General features: G+C 38.4%; 2 long non-coding RNA genes across 3 annotated transcripts in view; one reads left to right on the forward strand and one right to left on the reverse strand.

Annotated features, from left to right (window-relative positions):
- LOC145526852 (uncharacterized) overlaps window positions 1-16,406 on the forward strand; it is a 466,924-nt gene that overhangs the window by 437,903 nt on the left and 12,615 nt on the right. The window lies entirely within an intron of this gene.
- The window catches only part of LOC145526854 (uncharacterized), a 100,736-nt gene that overhangs the window by 50,136 nt on the left and 34,194 nt on the right, over window positions 1-16,406 (reverse strand). For both annotated transcript variants that reach the window (XR_014069240.1, XR_014069239.1), the window contains exon 2: window positions 741-839. This is a non-coding gene — a long non-coding RNA (uncharacterized LOC145526854). The remainder of the gene's footprint in view (window positions 1-740; window positions 840-16,406) is intronic.

The raw sequence follows: 16,406 nt of genomic DNA on the forward strand, positions 1-16,406 counted from the left end.
TTCCCAAATTAGAAGGAATTCTACCTCAAGACTATAACATAGAAAGTCAGCCTGAGTTTCCTCTCTGCTATCCTGCCTTGCAGATTTTGGACCTGACAGCTTTGAGTGAGGTAATTTCTAAAATCTCTCTTTCTCTATGTACAAACATTCCCTCCCCATCCCACCCCCAGCACACCCTGTTGGTTCTATTTCTCTGGAGAACTGTGCCTGATATACACACTTAAGTATATTTATACATATGCACACACATACATATATAAGTGCTGAAATCAAATGTCTGAAAAACATTGGGATAAGCCAATATTTACAAGATAATGTCTCCAAAAGTAATTGCATTTCATTGTGTATAGAGTGTTTCTCAGACTTACTTTACCATTGAACTCTTTGGTTTCAAAACATTCTATGAAACTTGTGTTATATGGAAACTATTTTGAGAAATTTGAGGTTAGCAACTGGAGACAAGCAGGGAAAGTTTGATGCAGTGATCGTGGGAAAGTGAATTAAGTGAAGAAAATGCTTTTTGGAAGACATTGATATTCCAAGCATTTTATGGGGCACAAATATTGTGCAATCACAGTGTTTATAACATTCTCCATGAATGAAGTAGATAGTGGAATTTACCCACCTCTTGTTATAAGCAAAAAGGTGCACAGAAAATCAACAGGGTGTGTAATCCTAAAAATGATATTTATGAAACTGTTACACTGTGGGAATATTTCCTATGTACCCAAGCTACTTACCTAAGCCACAAAGCTGGCAATAGTTATTGAATTTCTCCTTCATCTTCAGTATTCTTGCCTGGAAAATTCCATGGATAGAGGAGTCTGGTGGGCTGTGATCTGTGGGATCACAAAGAGTCGGTCACAACTGAGTGAATGACATTTTCACTTTTCATCGCCTTACATCAGAAGGATGCAAAAGCAAATCATTATACTTCCTAATTTATCTTAAACCTGTGTCCTTTCCTCAATTTCTGCACTGTGTTTATTTATTTGTTAGCGTTATAGGTTTCCCTCTGTTCAGTCATCAAAGCATCCTCCTTGCTATAGCCAGAATGATCTTGCCAAAACAAATATGGTCTTACTACTCTGAGGCTTTAAACTAATCATTACCTTCATAAGATCCAAACTCAGAAAGATTGTGGCTTGCTCATAACTGCATGACATCACCCATCCCGATCCTCCTTCCATCTCCTTCCTGGCCACATCCCCAGAGCAACTATAAATCCAAGCTTAAAAAGTGACATACAGATTTCTAACTCAATTGTCCCCATCAGACTTCAGTTGCATATGATTTTACCATTGCCTGGAATGCTAGTTACTGATTCTTTGAGAAGAAAAGCAGGAGTCATGTCTTAAAGTCATACTCACAGTTACCTGAGTGAAAAGAAACTAGATCTAGGAAATTAGAAACCTGTGCAGTTACTTCTTTTAGAGGACAGGGGACTTAAAAATGTATTTCCTATATTGAAAATAAAACATACATAAATATATGCAATACTTGGAGAGCACATGCAACGTTTGGTTAATTAGAACCAAATGCTCATAACTGATGTGTATATCCATTTCTTCTTCATTGTTTTAACATTATATTTTAAAACTTATGTTGATATATTCTGAAGCTAGATGGCAAAGTGTACAATTATTGCAATTAAAATAATTACATGTGTACTTTATGATGAGAAAGATGGCAAATGTGTTATACTAACAAATAATTGTCTTAAAAAGCTATGCCTTTTAGCTACTTATCCAGTTTTTTACAAAAAATAGCATTTTGTAAATTCCTTATTTAGAAATTTAAAAATATAATCACACCTAAAGAAAAATTTAAAATTTTATCTATACACATATTATTGAAAATAGCCATTAGTAACATTTTGTTTGGGTTTATACCACTCTGTTACATTCTTTATGCAAAACAAATCTATGAGTCAATGAAAATGAATTAAGCAGCAATATTCTGTTATAAACTATTTTTCTTAAATAAGATATATTGCATTTATCTTTGCAAGTCACATATTTTTCATGGAATAATTTTCAAAGGCCTCACAATATTACATGATATGGAACTGCCATAATTTATTAATAAATAATTAATTTCCTATGACCGGACGTTGAATGTCTTTTCATTGTTTCATCATTATAAAATTAAGCTACAGTAAGATTCTTATAGTGATATCTTTATACACCTAAAGACCTCTTTACCCTTTGACTCCTCAGGGAAAATTACTGAGTCAAGGGCTATGCAAGTTCAAATACACTAATAATGTATTGCCACACTTTTCTTCAGAAATGCTGTAACAGTTTTCATGCCCATTAACAAAGTATTCCCACTGCCTATACCATTGCTATAATTAGTTGATTGTTTCTGAAACAATTGTTTAAGTTTTTAACTTTTATTGGTAGCCAATTTCCCTAAGGCCTTGTCTCTGCAATCCTGGTTTTCTTTCTTTCTTTTTTTATATTGAAAGAAGCTCTGATATGGAAAATTTGATTAGTAAGAAAAAGAGCTTACCTCTTCATAAGCCTAGAAGATAGGAGCAACGGGACTGGTGGGGACTCTCGACAATTTTCTAGGAAGAAAATAGCTACAAAAAGATGCTAAACTTGGCTGAGTGATTTTACAGTGTCCATTGCTGCTGCTGCTAAGTCGTTTCAGTCGTGTCTGACTCTGTGCGACCCCATAGACGGCAGCCCACCAGGCTCCCCTGTCCCTGGGATTCTCCAGGCAAGAACACTGGAGTGGGTTGCCATTTCCTTCTCAATGCGTGAAAGTGAAAGTGAAGTCGCTCAGGCGTGTCTGACTCTTAGAGATCCCAGGGACGGCAGTCTACCAGGCTCCTCTGTCCATGGGATTTGCCGGGTAAGAGTACTGGAGTGGGTCGCCATTGCCTTCTCCGCAGTGTCCATAACTGCTCTTTTTTTTTAGCTAGTTAGAGTATGGCAAAATCAGGGAACTGTGTGAACGTGTGTGTGTGTGTGTGTGTGTGTGTGTGTGTGTGTGTGTGTGTGTACGTGCACGCGTGCGCACATGTTTCAATTCTGGTTAGCATAAACTGCCTCTGTTAAATGAGAACTAGGTTCACAATCAGATACTGAAAAAAATGCTATGATAAGGTATTAGGATGAAAAATTGGAAAATTCAACACTATGTTCAGGTTGGACTTTTAATCAAATGGATGAAATACTTTAAAAAAATAAAGAAAAGAGGGTACATTGAGTTATCTGATGGTAAAAAGTTAGTCACAGAAATAATGATACCTTCACATAAGCTTGTAAGCAAGACCTGTTTAGCTAAGCATGCTGACTGACAGTCAGCTGATACTGGGAGAGGGGAGAAACAAGAGCAGCAAAATCTGATCTTAATGCACAGAGGGTTGTAAAACATGACTGTGCATGTGTCTGTTTTCACAGTTATACACTCTCACTTTTCATATTCTCACTATACCCATCTTAATTCTACCTGGTCCCTTACATTTGCATTTCTGTTTTCTCTCGGTCACTGCACAAAAGCCCTTTAATCCAGTCTAATTATGACATTCAGATCTTATCACTGTCTTCATTTTCCTCCCGAGAAAATACGATTCTTTCATTTCAACAAAACCTTGTATGTGAAATGAAGAGCCAACTGCTGAATTCTCAGTACCCAGGAAATATTACGTATAATTTTTCCTTTCCCCCTGGGAGTTGCCCGGAGCCAAAGAGAGCATCTCTCTGGCCCGACCTGCTCATAGTAGTGCTTGTCAGTGGAGTGAAATCGAGACACTTAGTTATTTCAACAGGAGATGGTAGCAGCAATGGATAAAAAGGAAACAATTATTATTAGCTGAGAAGGTAGCCCTCTTCCTCCAGTAAAAGCTCATCACCCTAATAAACATATAAATGAACAAATCAGGTAAGAAGCATCAGCAGGCTTGAAAAGGTGCTGTCTTATGACTCTCCATCATCTGTTTAGAGAAGTATTCTCTTTTCTAGTGAAGCAAATGGTCAGGGTAAAGGGACTAGGATTAGTGGGAAGAGAAATTGAGTCAAGACAAAGCCTCAGGTTCTTAAGCAGGAGATCTTGTCGTGTGTGCCTTAGTCTTCACAGGTCCTTCCTTTGTGGGTAGCAGGTGGGATGGAGAGAGACAGAGAAAAATGGTTTGTTCTGGATTTAAATTGAAAGAAATCCATCCTGGTTGCACATTAATTAGGAGGGGGTATTTTCCATGGCTAGGTAAGAATGTAACTGTTTTCCTCCTTTCTTTTTTATTTGGTAACCCTTTAAAGTACACCAGCCAGCATCCTAGCAATTGCCAAACCTGTATATATGTAAGTATATGTGTCATTTACCTGCATGTAAAAACCCTGACGGTGACACTGTACTTCACCATGACTATCCTCCCTGGGCTATAGTCACAGAGAAAACAAATTAAGCAGAAACCTAATCTTTATAAATAATCTATTTTTTCAATGCAGAGGTTGGTGAGAGTTGCTGTGTGCTCACACATGTGTAGCTTTATTCCTCAGACTGTAACACTGAAACCAGGCTGTCCTTAACACTTGCGTGCTCTTATTCAGAAACAGCATTTTAAATAAAGGGTCCCTGGTGGCAGTGGTGGGATGGGAGTCCAGGGATAATGGATTTTAGAATGTCAAAATAGCCCATAGCCACAAACACATCATGCTATTTAAGCTGTATCTTTAACCATTGCAGTTTGCAACCACCAGAATGAAAAAGAAGCCAGGGTGGGGTGGGGGGAATGACATCTTTTAAAAAGACTGAAGGGATTGATTTTAACATCGGTCCCTTGAATGAGTGATTCTCTCCAGAGGTTGCAGGAAAGACTCCTCTCTAAATGCTGGCGGTGTCTACGGATTTGAATAATGGATTAGGAAATGCACAAACATCACGATTTTCAGATTTCTCCTGCTGAATCAGGACAGCCTGTCCAAAGCATCAGGGAGAAAGCTATTCTTTACCTTGGAAACACTGTGACAGGGGGCCTAAATAATGACATTGCAATGGGGAGTAAGTCCCCAAAGATCCACGGGTATGAGGCTGAGCTAAGATGATCAGAGGCCCTTAGGTATAGGTGGGTGGGCCTCTGAGCTCTTTACTGATTGTCAGTTTCTTTCCATTAAGGCGGGTGTGTGTGGGGGCAAGGGAATGCACATTCCAAATGCTTTAGGGAGAACAGGTTGTAGGGGGTGGGGCGGGGGAGGGATCCTAATTATTTTCTGACTAGAGTGTTTGATGCTACTGTCCTTAGAGACCCCTATGCTGCCAGCCTATTACTCATTTCCAGAGTAAATTATTACTTTTGTAAAGGTACAAAGTTTATATATGACATCTGAACTAAAGCCTAAAAATTATTTCTAAAAAAGTGATGCTGTTCAGACTAAATTGGATATTGTGTTAAAAATCCACTCCTATATATTAGGAAAGGATTGTATAGCAAAAAGCAGGCTACATGAGCTAATGTAAACAATTCAGACCTTCAACACTTTCTCTAAAGGGAACATTTTTTTAACTTTGAGAGATTGAGGGTGGGGGGGAAGCTCAGAAAAGAGTAAACTTTTGATTGGTGAGGGGAGGCGAGCATAATGAGCCATTTTTCTGGTCAATGGACACCACCAAACAGTTGCAGAGATGGAAGCAAACATTTTCCATCTCTTTCAGAACAAAAAACTGAACGAGCAGCCATATGTGAGGCTATGTAAACAGGACACTTCTGATCCCAGGAGTTAACAAAGACAGTGCCAGAAAAATGAGTCACTCAAGCATCACCACAAAAGCCACGGCTGAGGTTGGGGCTGAGTCATTTTAGAATCAGATCTAAATTCATGTCCCTGCCTGCATGTCCAGCCCCCCTGGATGGCGCAGGTGAAATGGACTCCCAGCTGTGTCTCTTGTGAACATGGGCTGTGTGGATAAATAAGCCAGAAAGTTTAGGGTTTTCAAAAAGTGTTCTTAACTGATTTTTCTCACTGAATTAGCCACATTAGCCTCTCAGCCTCCTTCTCTTTCTCCAGAGCTATCCAGGCTGGTGTTTATATTGGGGAGAAACTCTACTCAAGACGATAGTTAACATACTCTGAGGACTTCTCAATAATTAATCCATGGAATTATCCACATGCCCATACAGCCAAATCACTTCTGCTGGGTGAATAACAATTTCTCTATACAGAATACCTTTCCTTTGCTTCCTGAAGTAAGTCCTTATGTTCCTGAAGAGCTCTCTGACCGCTATGTTTAACGCTGGCATAACAGGCCAGCAGGCCTAAAACTAGTCACTGGCTATGACATAATCACTGTCCTCAAAGGATTAATCATCTTTTAGGTGAGAAAAAATATGTAGGCATATAACTTTCAAAGATAATGCAACAATAAAATAGAAGAATTTGGAAGGATTTGGGTGAGTATATAGACAAAGTTAGGGCTTGCCCAGTGACTCAGTGGTAAAGAATCCACCTGTAAAGCAGGAGACTCAAGAGACACGGGTTTGATCCCTGGGTTGAGAAGATCCCCTGGAGAAGGAAATGGCAATCCACTCCAGTATTCTTGCCTGGAAAATTCCATGGACAGAAGAGTCTGATGGACTACAGTCCATGGGGTCCCAAAGAGTCAGACGTGACTGAACAACTGAGTGACTGACTGATAAACAAAGTTATAGGAGTCTCAACAATAAACTTTAAAAATCATATATCTATATTGTTGGCCAAAGAGCACAAACCTCCAGATACAAGATGAATAAGTTTGGGGAATCTAGTGTACAGTATAGTGATTGTAATTAGTAACACTGTATTACATACTTGAAAGTTGCTAAGAGAGATCTTAAATGTTCTGACCACAAAAAGATATGGACATGATACAGGTTTTAGCTAATGCTATGAGTGATAATCATTTTTCATTATTTAAGTGTATCAAATCAACACACACACTTTCCATTTAATGTTATATGTCAATAATATCTCAATAAAGCTGGAAAAATAAATAAATGAATAGAAAAAGATACACATATATGTATATATACATTTATATATACACACACTCACATGTATAAGGTATTTGTATGTGTATGTGTGTGTGTACGGAATTCGAGATGGATTTAGAAACAGATGAGATGATCTTGAAGTTCTTCAGAATGGATAATATGGAAATACTGAGACAGGTAAAGAAGTAAAAGAAAGATTCTCTATTTGCAGTGGAACACAGGTTAGCCTGAAGTGCAGAGAATACTGCTTTTGACTCACAAGTAACTGGCATGCAACCCACTTTAAAATGTTCCTTTAACCCCCAGAACTCCTTGACAAGTTGGTTCCGAGCCACTCTCTAGCATGGCCAGGGTTTCACATGAGTAAAGGAGTCAGGATTTGCAACTACATTTTTTTCTGACTTCAAAGTTTGTGCTATTTACGTTTCACTTGTTAAGGCAGATACATTGAGAAACTGGAGCTTCTACTTTTCCTATGTCTCAAAAGCATGTCACAAAGTTAAATAGGCAAAAGATTTCCACTTCATTAGAGAATTTCAATGTACATAGGATTAAAACATACAATCTCTCCCCTTCAAACTTTAGCAACAATTCTTCATTCATATGCTTTCATTTTTTCTTGTTTCCAAAACTGAGCGCCGTCAATGTTAACCAGATTGAGTTCAATGAGTGTTCGAGGCTAAAGACTCACCTTTTTCCCAAAACTTCATGATTTTCACCTTTGTTCATTTTTACTAAGTTAAGGAAAGCTTCTCTTTTATCATTAGTCTCAAACTTCATCCTTCTTTTTTTAAAATTTTATATTTTTAATTTAAATGAAAAATATAAATAAAGCATTTGAATAGTTATAAACACTAGACAAAAATGGTTACACTGATCAAAGTATCAAGTGTTCATTTGGAGGTTGACCTGTGAAAACCCCAAATACCAGAGTACAAAGAAGCTTCAGGGTGTCTAACAATGCACTTGTGAAAAAGGAGGAGTTGTAAAGAATTCCAGATCTAGGAATTTCAGTGTTAGACATCATAAAATGGGGCCATACATTTTTAATGATCTGGAAATATGGAGAATAATTTTTTCTTTGAAAGCATAATAATTTTGTATTCATTTACTCATATACATGACATTCTATTGAGAATATAAAAATAAACACACACAAAAACGTTTAAGTCCTACTCTAAAACCAAAGTTTGAAAAACATACTTAGGTTATATATACATATATCGATCAACAGAATTATCAAATTATTGTAAATTTGATAGAGTATTTAAATTCTAATTGGTTGGTAGCCTAGAGCAGATTTATATCTCTCATAGAGCAATGAAATCATGGAAGCAAGTTCCATTGAGATGGTTGAGTTGGAATAAATAGAATTCCCTATATTAAAGACATGAATCTGAAGAAATCTATAGAAAATAAATCTTTAGTTTTGTTATAGATAAAATGAACTAACAGTCACAATAAGAAAAATGATCAAATTTATGAACTGAAAATATGTTTTCATTTATATACTGAAGAGTATTTATTATTAGTAATGACTACCTAAGGTCAGGGATCGGAGAAGGCAATGGCACCCCACTCCAGTACTCTTGCCTGGAAAATCCCATGGATGGAGGAGCCTGGTAGGCTACAGTCCATGGGGTCGCTAAGAGTTGGACACGACTGAGCGACTTCACTTTCACTATTCCCTTTCATGCAGTGGAGAAGGAAATGGCAACCCACTCCAATGTTCTTGCCTGGAGAATCCTGGGGATGGCGGAGCCTGGTGGGCTGCCGTCTATGGGGTCGCACAGAGTCGGACACGATTGAAGCGACTTAGCAGCAGCAGCAGCAGCAAGGTCAGGGATACCTGTCCATTTACCTTTCTACCTCTTTATCATGTTTCCAGAGTGATATAGTTTTATATATATGTACACATATGGCAGAGGAACCAGAGATCAAATTGCCAACATCTGATGGATCATAGAAAAAGCAAGAGAATTCCAGAAAAACATCTACTTCTGCTTCATTGACCATGCTAAAGCCTTTGACTGTATGGATCACAACAAACTGTGGAAAATTCTTCAAGGGATGGGAATACCAGACAACCTGACCTGCCTCTTGAGTAATCCGTATGCAGGTCAGGAAGCAACAGTTAGAACCAGACGTGGAACAATGGACTGGTTCCAAATTGGGAAAGGAGTACGTCAAAGCTGTATATAGTCACCCTGCTTATGTAACTTATATGCAGACTACATCATGTGAAATGCCAGGCTGGATGAAGCACAAGCTGGAATCAAGATCGCCAGGAGAAATATCAATAACCTCAGATATATAGATGATACCACCCTTATGGCAGAAAGCAAAGAGGAACTAGAGAGCCTCTTGATGAAAATGAAAGAGGAGAGTGAAAAAGCTGGCTTAAAACTCAACATTCAGAAAACTAAGATCATGGCAACTGGTCCCAGCACTTCATGGCAAATAGATGGGGAATCAATGGAAACAGTGGAAGAATTTATTTTCTTGGGCTGCAAAATCACTGCAGATGGTGACTGCAGCCATGAAATTAAAAGACACTTGCTCCTTGGAAGAAAAGCTATGACCAACCAAGACAGCATATTAAAAAGCAGAGACATTACTTTGCTGACAAAGGTCCCTCTAGTCAAAGCTATGGTTTTTCCGGTAGTCATGAATGGATGTGAGGGTTGGACCATAAAGAAAGCTGAGCGCTGAAGAATCGTTGCTTTCAAACTGTGGCATTGGAGAAGACTCTTGAGAGTCCCTTGGACAGCAAGGAGATCAAATCAGTGAATCCTAAAGGAAATCAGTCCTGAATATTCATTGGAAAGACTGATGCTGAAGCTGAAACTCCAATAATTCGGCCACCTGATGTGGAGAACTGACTTATTGGAAAAGACCCTGATGCTGGGAAAGATTGAAGGCAGGAGGAGAAGGGGACAACAGAGGGTGAGATGGTTGGATGGCATCACCGACTTGATTGACATGAGTTTGAGCAAGCTCTGGAGTTGGTGATGGACAGGAAAGCCTGCCACGCTGCAGTCCATGGATTTGCAAAGAGTCGGACACAACTGAGGAATTGAACTGAACATATATGGTCTTCCCTGGTGGCTCAGTGGTAAAGAATCCACCTGCAACTCAAGAGACTTGGGTTCGATCCCTGACTTGGGAACACCCCCTGGTATAGGAAATGGCAATCCATCAGTATTCTTGCCTGGGAAACCCCATGGACAGAGAGGCCTGGCAAGCCTATGGAGTCACAAAGAGTCAGACACAACTTAGCAACTAAATAACTTCCCAACCCAGGGATCAAACCCAGGTCTTCTACATTGCAGGCAGATTCTTTACCATCTGAGCCACCGGAGAAACCCAAGAATACTGGATTGTGTAGCCGATCCCTTCTCCAAGGGAACTTCCTGACCCAGGAATCAAACCAGGGTCACCTGCACTGCAGGTGGATTTACAGACACACACATATACATTTGTGTGTGTGTGTGTGTGTGTGTATCTGTGTTATTCACTCAGTCGTGTCTGACCTTTTGCAAATCCATTGACTGTAGCCTGCCAGGCTCCTCTGTCCATGGGATTTTCCAGGTAAGAACACTGGATTGGGTTGCCGTTTCCTTCCCCATATATATATGCAAGCCATGAGTTTTAGTTCAGAATCAGAAATGCAAGAAATTACCATGATTCTTTCTGCTCTAAATCAGATTTAGTTGCCTCAGAGCTTTCACTAGTGAAATACAGAAATTTTTCAATAATTTGAGGGCTCTCTATCTACCTATAGGGATTGAAATATGAAAGCTAGAGCCTTAATCCATGGAGGTTATCATTTTAAAAATTGCTCCTAGGTCCACAATGATGCTGCTCTCAGTGGCCATCTGGCTCTTCAAAACTGCTGCTATAAACTAGCTCTGATACGACCCTTAAAGAAATGCCCCTGTTAACTTGGTATTCCCACAGCTGTTCCATTATCTGGGGTCTCAGGCATGACACCAGTCTCGGCCACTTCATAATTTGTCTTCTCCCCAATCTATGAAAGGGTTAAAATTCTCTTGATAGGATGAAAGCTTCTTCCTTCCCTATTCAAAGTGCTTCCGTCATCCCACTTCTTCCCTCTCCTTAGCCTTTTGAAACAAAACAACATTCTTTGTTATTAGCTTCCTTTGTTATAGATGTAACTTTCATGTTGTATAATTTTAAGGTTTATTTCTCACTAACCCTATTCTTTTGGAGGCAATTTACTCCATTCAAGGATGTCAACTAGTTATGATGTCATACTAGTTATGAATATGCATTAGGTCAGCATGTATCTGAATAGGCAGTGCTTAAAGTGTTGATATCCAAAATTTATCTTAAATTGTGTTTAACCAGGCAAATAAATTTAACTCCAACCATTTGAAACAGGTATTTAATCTACAATCACAATTTAGTTAACTGAATTCCTTTCAGGCTTGCCTTTCATCTTTTCCCTTCTCTCAGCAACTTGGGCAGAGAAACCAGGAGGTGGGCAAGCTGGTCTCATATGTCATTGAAATGACTGCCTCTGCCATTGAGTTGTCCAGATAATTCGTTAAAAAACCAAACTGCATGATGTCAGGTGGACATATCCTTTTTCAAGGATTGTTTGATCATGGATACTGAGGATCTCAAAGACTTACAGTAGAGAAAAGGAAACACTAGGTGTTAAAATAGCCTTGTACAGTCACTATAAACAGAAATTTTTAGCACACAAACTGTACAGTGAGTACAGTGTTTAAATCCACAGGGAAGCTTTAAATAGAATATTTCGTAATGCAACATCTTGTGTTTTCATATTTCCCACCATATTCAAAAATATTCTTCAACATAAAGAAAAAGTATAATGTATTTGCATAGAAGGAACTGAGCTGAAAATGCCAGAGACTATAAAGCAACTGGAATAGTAAAATACAGTTCTTTCTGATTTCTGTATATTCTAAAAGTGATTGTTTATACTTACAAGTCATTATATACAGAATTACTATTGAATTTGTGATTTTTTAAAAAAAAATAAAGTAGCGATGAGCAATATTTTGTTTAAATCTGGAGTCCCAGGGATTAAGCTATGCTTATTTTCTTGAGGACATGTAGATGTCAAAATGATGCATAGGCTTATACATTATAGAGAGGAAAAAATATAAGCAAAGTAATATAAAGTAAAATAAATCTAGTAATCACTGAAAAATTAAGGCCTTGTTTATACATCTAGAGATATCCTGCTTTCTTTAGAATCACTTATCACATGAAAATGATTAGGCATTTTCATTTTTATATAAAGCTTGCATTTCATCCATGTTACACTTCCTTGAAGAAAAGGAGAAAGAAAAATAGTTTGTGGGTTGCTTCTGGCAGTATTTTCCTTACTCATTCAATAAATACGTGGTGTGTTAGTAAGCATATGGCTGAGAATAAGAGAGACACAGCCTAAGCCCTCATACAACCAAACCCAGGCCATTATTAAATTCATAATGATTATGCTTCAAAGGGGAGAAGGCAATGTCGCCCCACTCCAGTACTCTTGCCTGGAAAATCCCATGGACGGAGGAGCCTGGTGGGCTGCCATCTATGGGGTCGCACAGAGTCGAACACGACTGAAGTGACTTAGCAGCAGCAGCAGCATGCTTCAAAGTATATATAGATGCAGTTTCTTAATTTTTAATAACTGATTTTTTTTCCTAGATGTGCATACTAGGAATATACATGTACAGAAACATTTTATTTCTAGTAGTAAACTTGGCTGTGTATTAACTCTTTTACCACACACTACACATACCCTGCTGTCTCTATAGTTTCATTTTTCCGGGAAAGCTAGAAGATCCTTTCAAAGATAGCTATATAATACAAATGAGAAAATTCAACAACTTAAAAGGAATATTTTGCAGTTAACAGTAGACCTTAGCTTATTTATGATCTACTCCTAAAGTTTGGTACAAAATAGTAATTCTTTTCTTACACTCTCCAATAGTATTAGTTCAGAAAAACTGTCAATTTGAATTCTTTTGAAGATAGGATAGAATTGGAAGTTTTTATAGTAAGCTATTATGGCATACCAAACAAAGCCAAACTTAATTGAATAAAACAGAACTTATTTTATTATATTCATATATTCTGTGCATCAGGAATTTGGAAAATACACAGCATTGAAGGCTTATTTCTGTTGCACAATACCTGAGTTCTCAGCTGAAAAGACTCTAAAACTTGAAGTAATTTGAAGGCTAGGACCAGAATCATGAGATTTCACCTACTCACAGGTCCAGACATTGATGTCAGCTATGGATGGACCTCTCGGGGGCTGTCACCCAGAACACTTACATGTGACCTTCTCATGCATCTCTCTTCCTCTCCAGAGCCTGAAAACTAGGGGTAAGAGTGAGCTTCCAGGAAGAAACTGTATCACCTTGTATGACTAGTCACATAGCTTCACTCTCATCTAGACGCAGACCTACAGAGATTCCAGGCGACCAGAGACCCCATAACTTAATAGGAGAAATGTCAGTATTACTGTGTAAGAAGAACATGGAGAAGGAGCTATCTTGTTATGGCCATTTTGGAAAACCCTGTCCACCACAGAAGCAACTAAAAATTAAAGACTTTGATTTCTCATCACATGTTTCTCATCACATGTTTGAGAATTATGGTGTGCTGGATTCTTTTGTAAGATTGGAGGACTTTAATAACAGCAACAATAATAAGCATAATGAATATTAGTATAGTAACACATAAATAAATATAATAAATAAAATAACATTTTTTTACATCATGACTGAAAATTTCTCTAAACAAGTGCTTTCTATGATTCACTGTGCTGTGCTTAGTTGCTCGGTTGTGTCCAACTCTTTGCGGCCCCAGAGAGAGTAGCCTACCAGGCTCCCCTGTCCATGGGGATTCTCCAGGCAATAATACTGGAGTGGGTTGCCATGCTCTCCTCCTGGGGATCTCCCCAACCCAGGGATCGAACCCAGGTCTCCCACATTGCAGGAGGATTCTTTACCATCTGAGCCACCAGGGAAGCCCTCTATTAGTGGATCATAAACCAATTTGGTAGATAGAAATTTGAGGTCTAGTGTTTTAAACAATTGAAATGTCATATGTTAGAATAAAATGGGAAATATAAGAATGCATTGCAAATAACTAGATAAGTATTGCTTCAAGAAACTTCTATTTTAATTGTGTGTGTGTGTGTGTGTGTGTGTGTGTGTGTGTGTGTGTACTTGGCTGTGAATTTAAAGAAATGTGTGTCTTTCCAATTTTTAGTCAAAAAAGGTTGAAAACCACTTCCTGAAGCTATAATAAGGAACTTCTGGGCAAATATTGCAAATTGTGAATAAGAAAAACTAAGCAAGATTCTTGCTTAGATTGTTGCTTATAAACTGGTTAAATCAGGTTATTATTTGTTGGTGAAAATTATTTTACTTTTAAAATAGGTTAGATCCTTCCTTCTGCAGAAACAGCTGAATGTGTCCATTGTTGGTTCAGGATGCCTTAAGTTTAAATGATAAATCCAAACTTCTACATAGAAAGCCATCATTTCTCTTCTTCATCTCTGTATAAGGAAAGAGACTGGGGGAAGAATAAATGCAGTTCTTTGAAAGTGACTGTATGTGTGCGTGCATGTTCAGCCACTCAGTTGAGTCTGACTTTTTGCAACACCTTGGACAGTACCCTACCAGTCTCCTTTGTTCATGGAATTTTCTAGGCAAGAATACTGGAGTGGGTTGCCATTTCCTACTCCAGGGTGTCTTCCCGACCCAGGGATCTACCCTGCGTCTCTTCTGTATCCTGCATTGACAAGTGGATTCTTTAACATTGCATCACCTAGGAAGCCCTTGAAACTGACTGTGTGCTGTGTGTGAAGTCACTTCAGTTATATCCAACTCTCTGTGACCCCAGGAACCATAGCCCATGAGACTCCTCTGTCCATGGGATTCTCCAGGCAAGAATACTATAGTGGGTTGTCATTTCCTACTCCAGGCGATCTTCCCAACCCAGGGATCGAACCCAAGTCTCTTACTTTTCCTGCATTGGAAGGTGGGTTCTTAACCACTAAGGCCACCTGTGAAGCAAAAGTGACTAAAGGTCATTTAAAAAAGTAATGTTAAAAAGATGAAGAACATAGCTTCTGTTTTATTTTTCTGGAAGGCTGTTTCTACTGGATCTTCCAATTTCTGAAATAGTATAGTGCATACTCTATATAAGCATTTATAAATGGGGATCTTATGGTAAATTTTGGCATCCTTGGACCATAAATAATAATAAATAAACCTTGTCCACTGAGTTATAGGGGAGGAAACATTGGTGAATGCCACATATAGTTGATATGTTCCCAATGGACTTTTTTACTTAAGAAAAAATTTTAAAAGTATAACCTGAGTATCCTAGATTGAAAAGTAGGTGTTTCCTACAATTATAAGAAATGTCTAATAAATTGAAAAGCTATGGCTTCCCAGGTGGCTCAACAGTAAAGAACCTACCTGTGAAGCAGGAGATGCAGCTTTAATCCCTGGGTCAGGAAGATCCCCTGGAGAAGGAAATGACAACACACTCCAGTATTCTTGCCTGGAGAATCCCATGGACAGAGGAGTCTGATGAGCTACAGTTCATGGGGTTGCAAAGAGTCAGACTTGACTTAGCAACTAAAGAGCAATATGACTTTAAAAGAATGGAGAGCCGGTCTTTGCAGATACGAGATCAGTTCTACACAAGATTCAACTGACACAGAAATACTTGCAAAAGGTAAATATGAATTAGCTAATGATGATCATTCCTTCATGCCTTTATGAAGTTTATCAAATACATACTGACTGCCTATTATTGATGCATGTCAGGCACCATGCTAGATCTAGGAATTGCATTAATAAATACAATAGGTACGTTCCTTGCTCTCATGAAGTTTGCATTGAAATTTCAACTGTAGAGAATGACTGTGAGAAGCAATTCTCTGACAGCATTTCATGTATTTTTGTACCTTAACTCTTTATTCAGATAAATTTTCCTATCCACATATATTTTCTTTTTTAAATTTATTTTTAATGGAGGATAATTACATTACAGTATTGTGTCAGTTTCTGGCATACATCAACATGAATTAGCCATAGCTATACGTACGTCCCATTCCTGTTGAACCACCCTCCCACCTCCCACCCCATCCCACTCCCTCTAGGTTGTCACAGAGCACTGATTTGAGCTCCCTTTCCTCATACAGCAAATTCCCACTGGGTATCTATTTTACATCTGGTAATGTATCTGTTTCTATACTATTCTCTCAATTTATCCCACCCTCTCCTGCCCCAGTTGTGTCCACAAATCTGTTCTCTCTGTGTCTCCATGCTGCCCTGCAAATAGGTTCACCAATACCATTTTTCTAGATTCCATTGCTGTTGTTCAGTCACTCAGTTCTGTCTGACTCTTTGGG

This window comes from Giraffa tippelskirchi, chromosome 11 (genome assembly GCF_054371585.1).
Source record: "Giraffa tippelskirchi isolate mGirTip1 chromosome 11, T2T-mGirTip1v1.2.pri, whole genome shotgun sequence".
In the NCBI taxonomy this organism is placed as follows: Eukaryota; Metazoa; Chordata; class Mammalia; order Artiodactyla; family Giraffidae; genus Giraffa; species Giraffa tippelskirchi.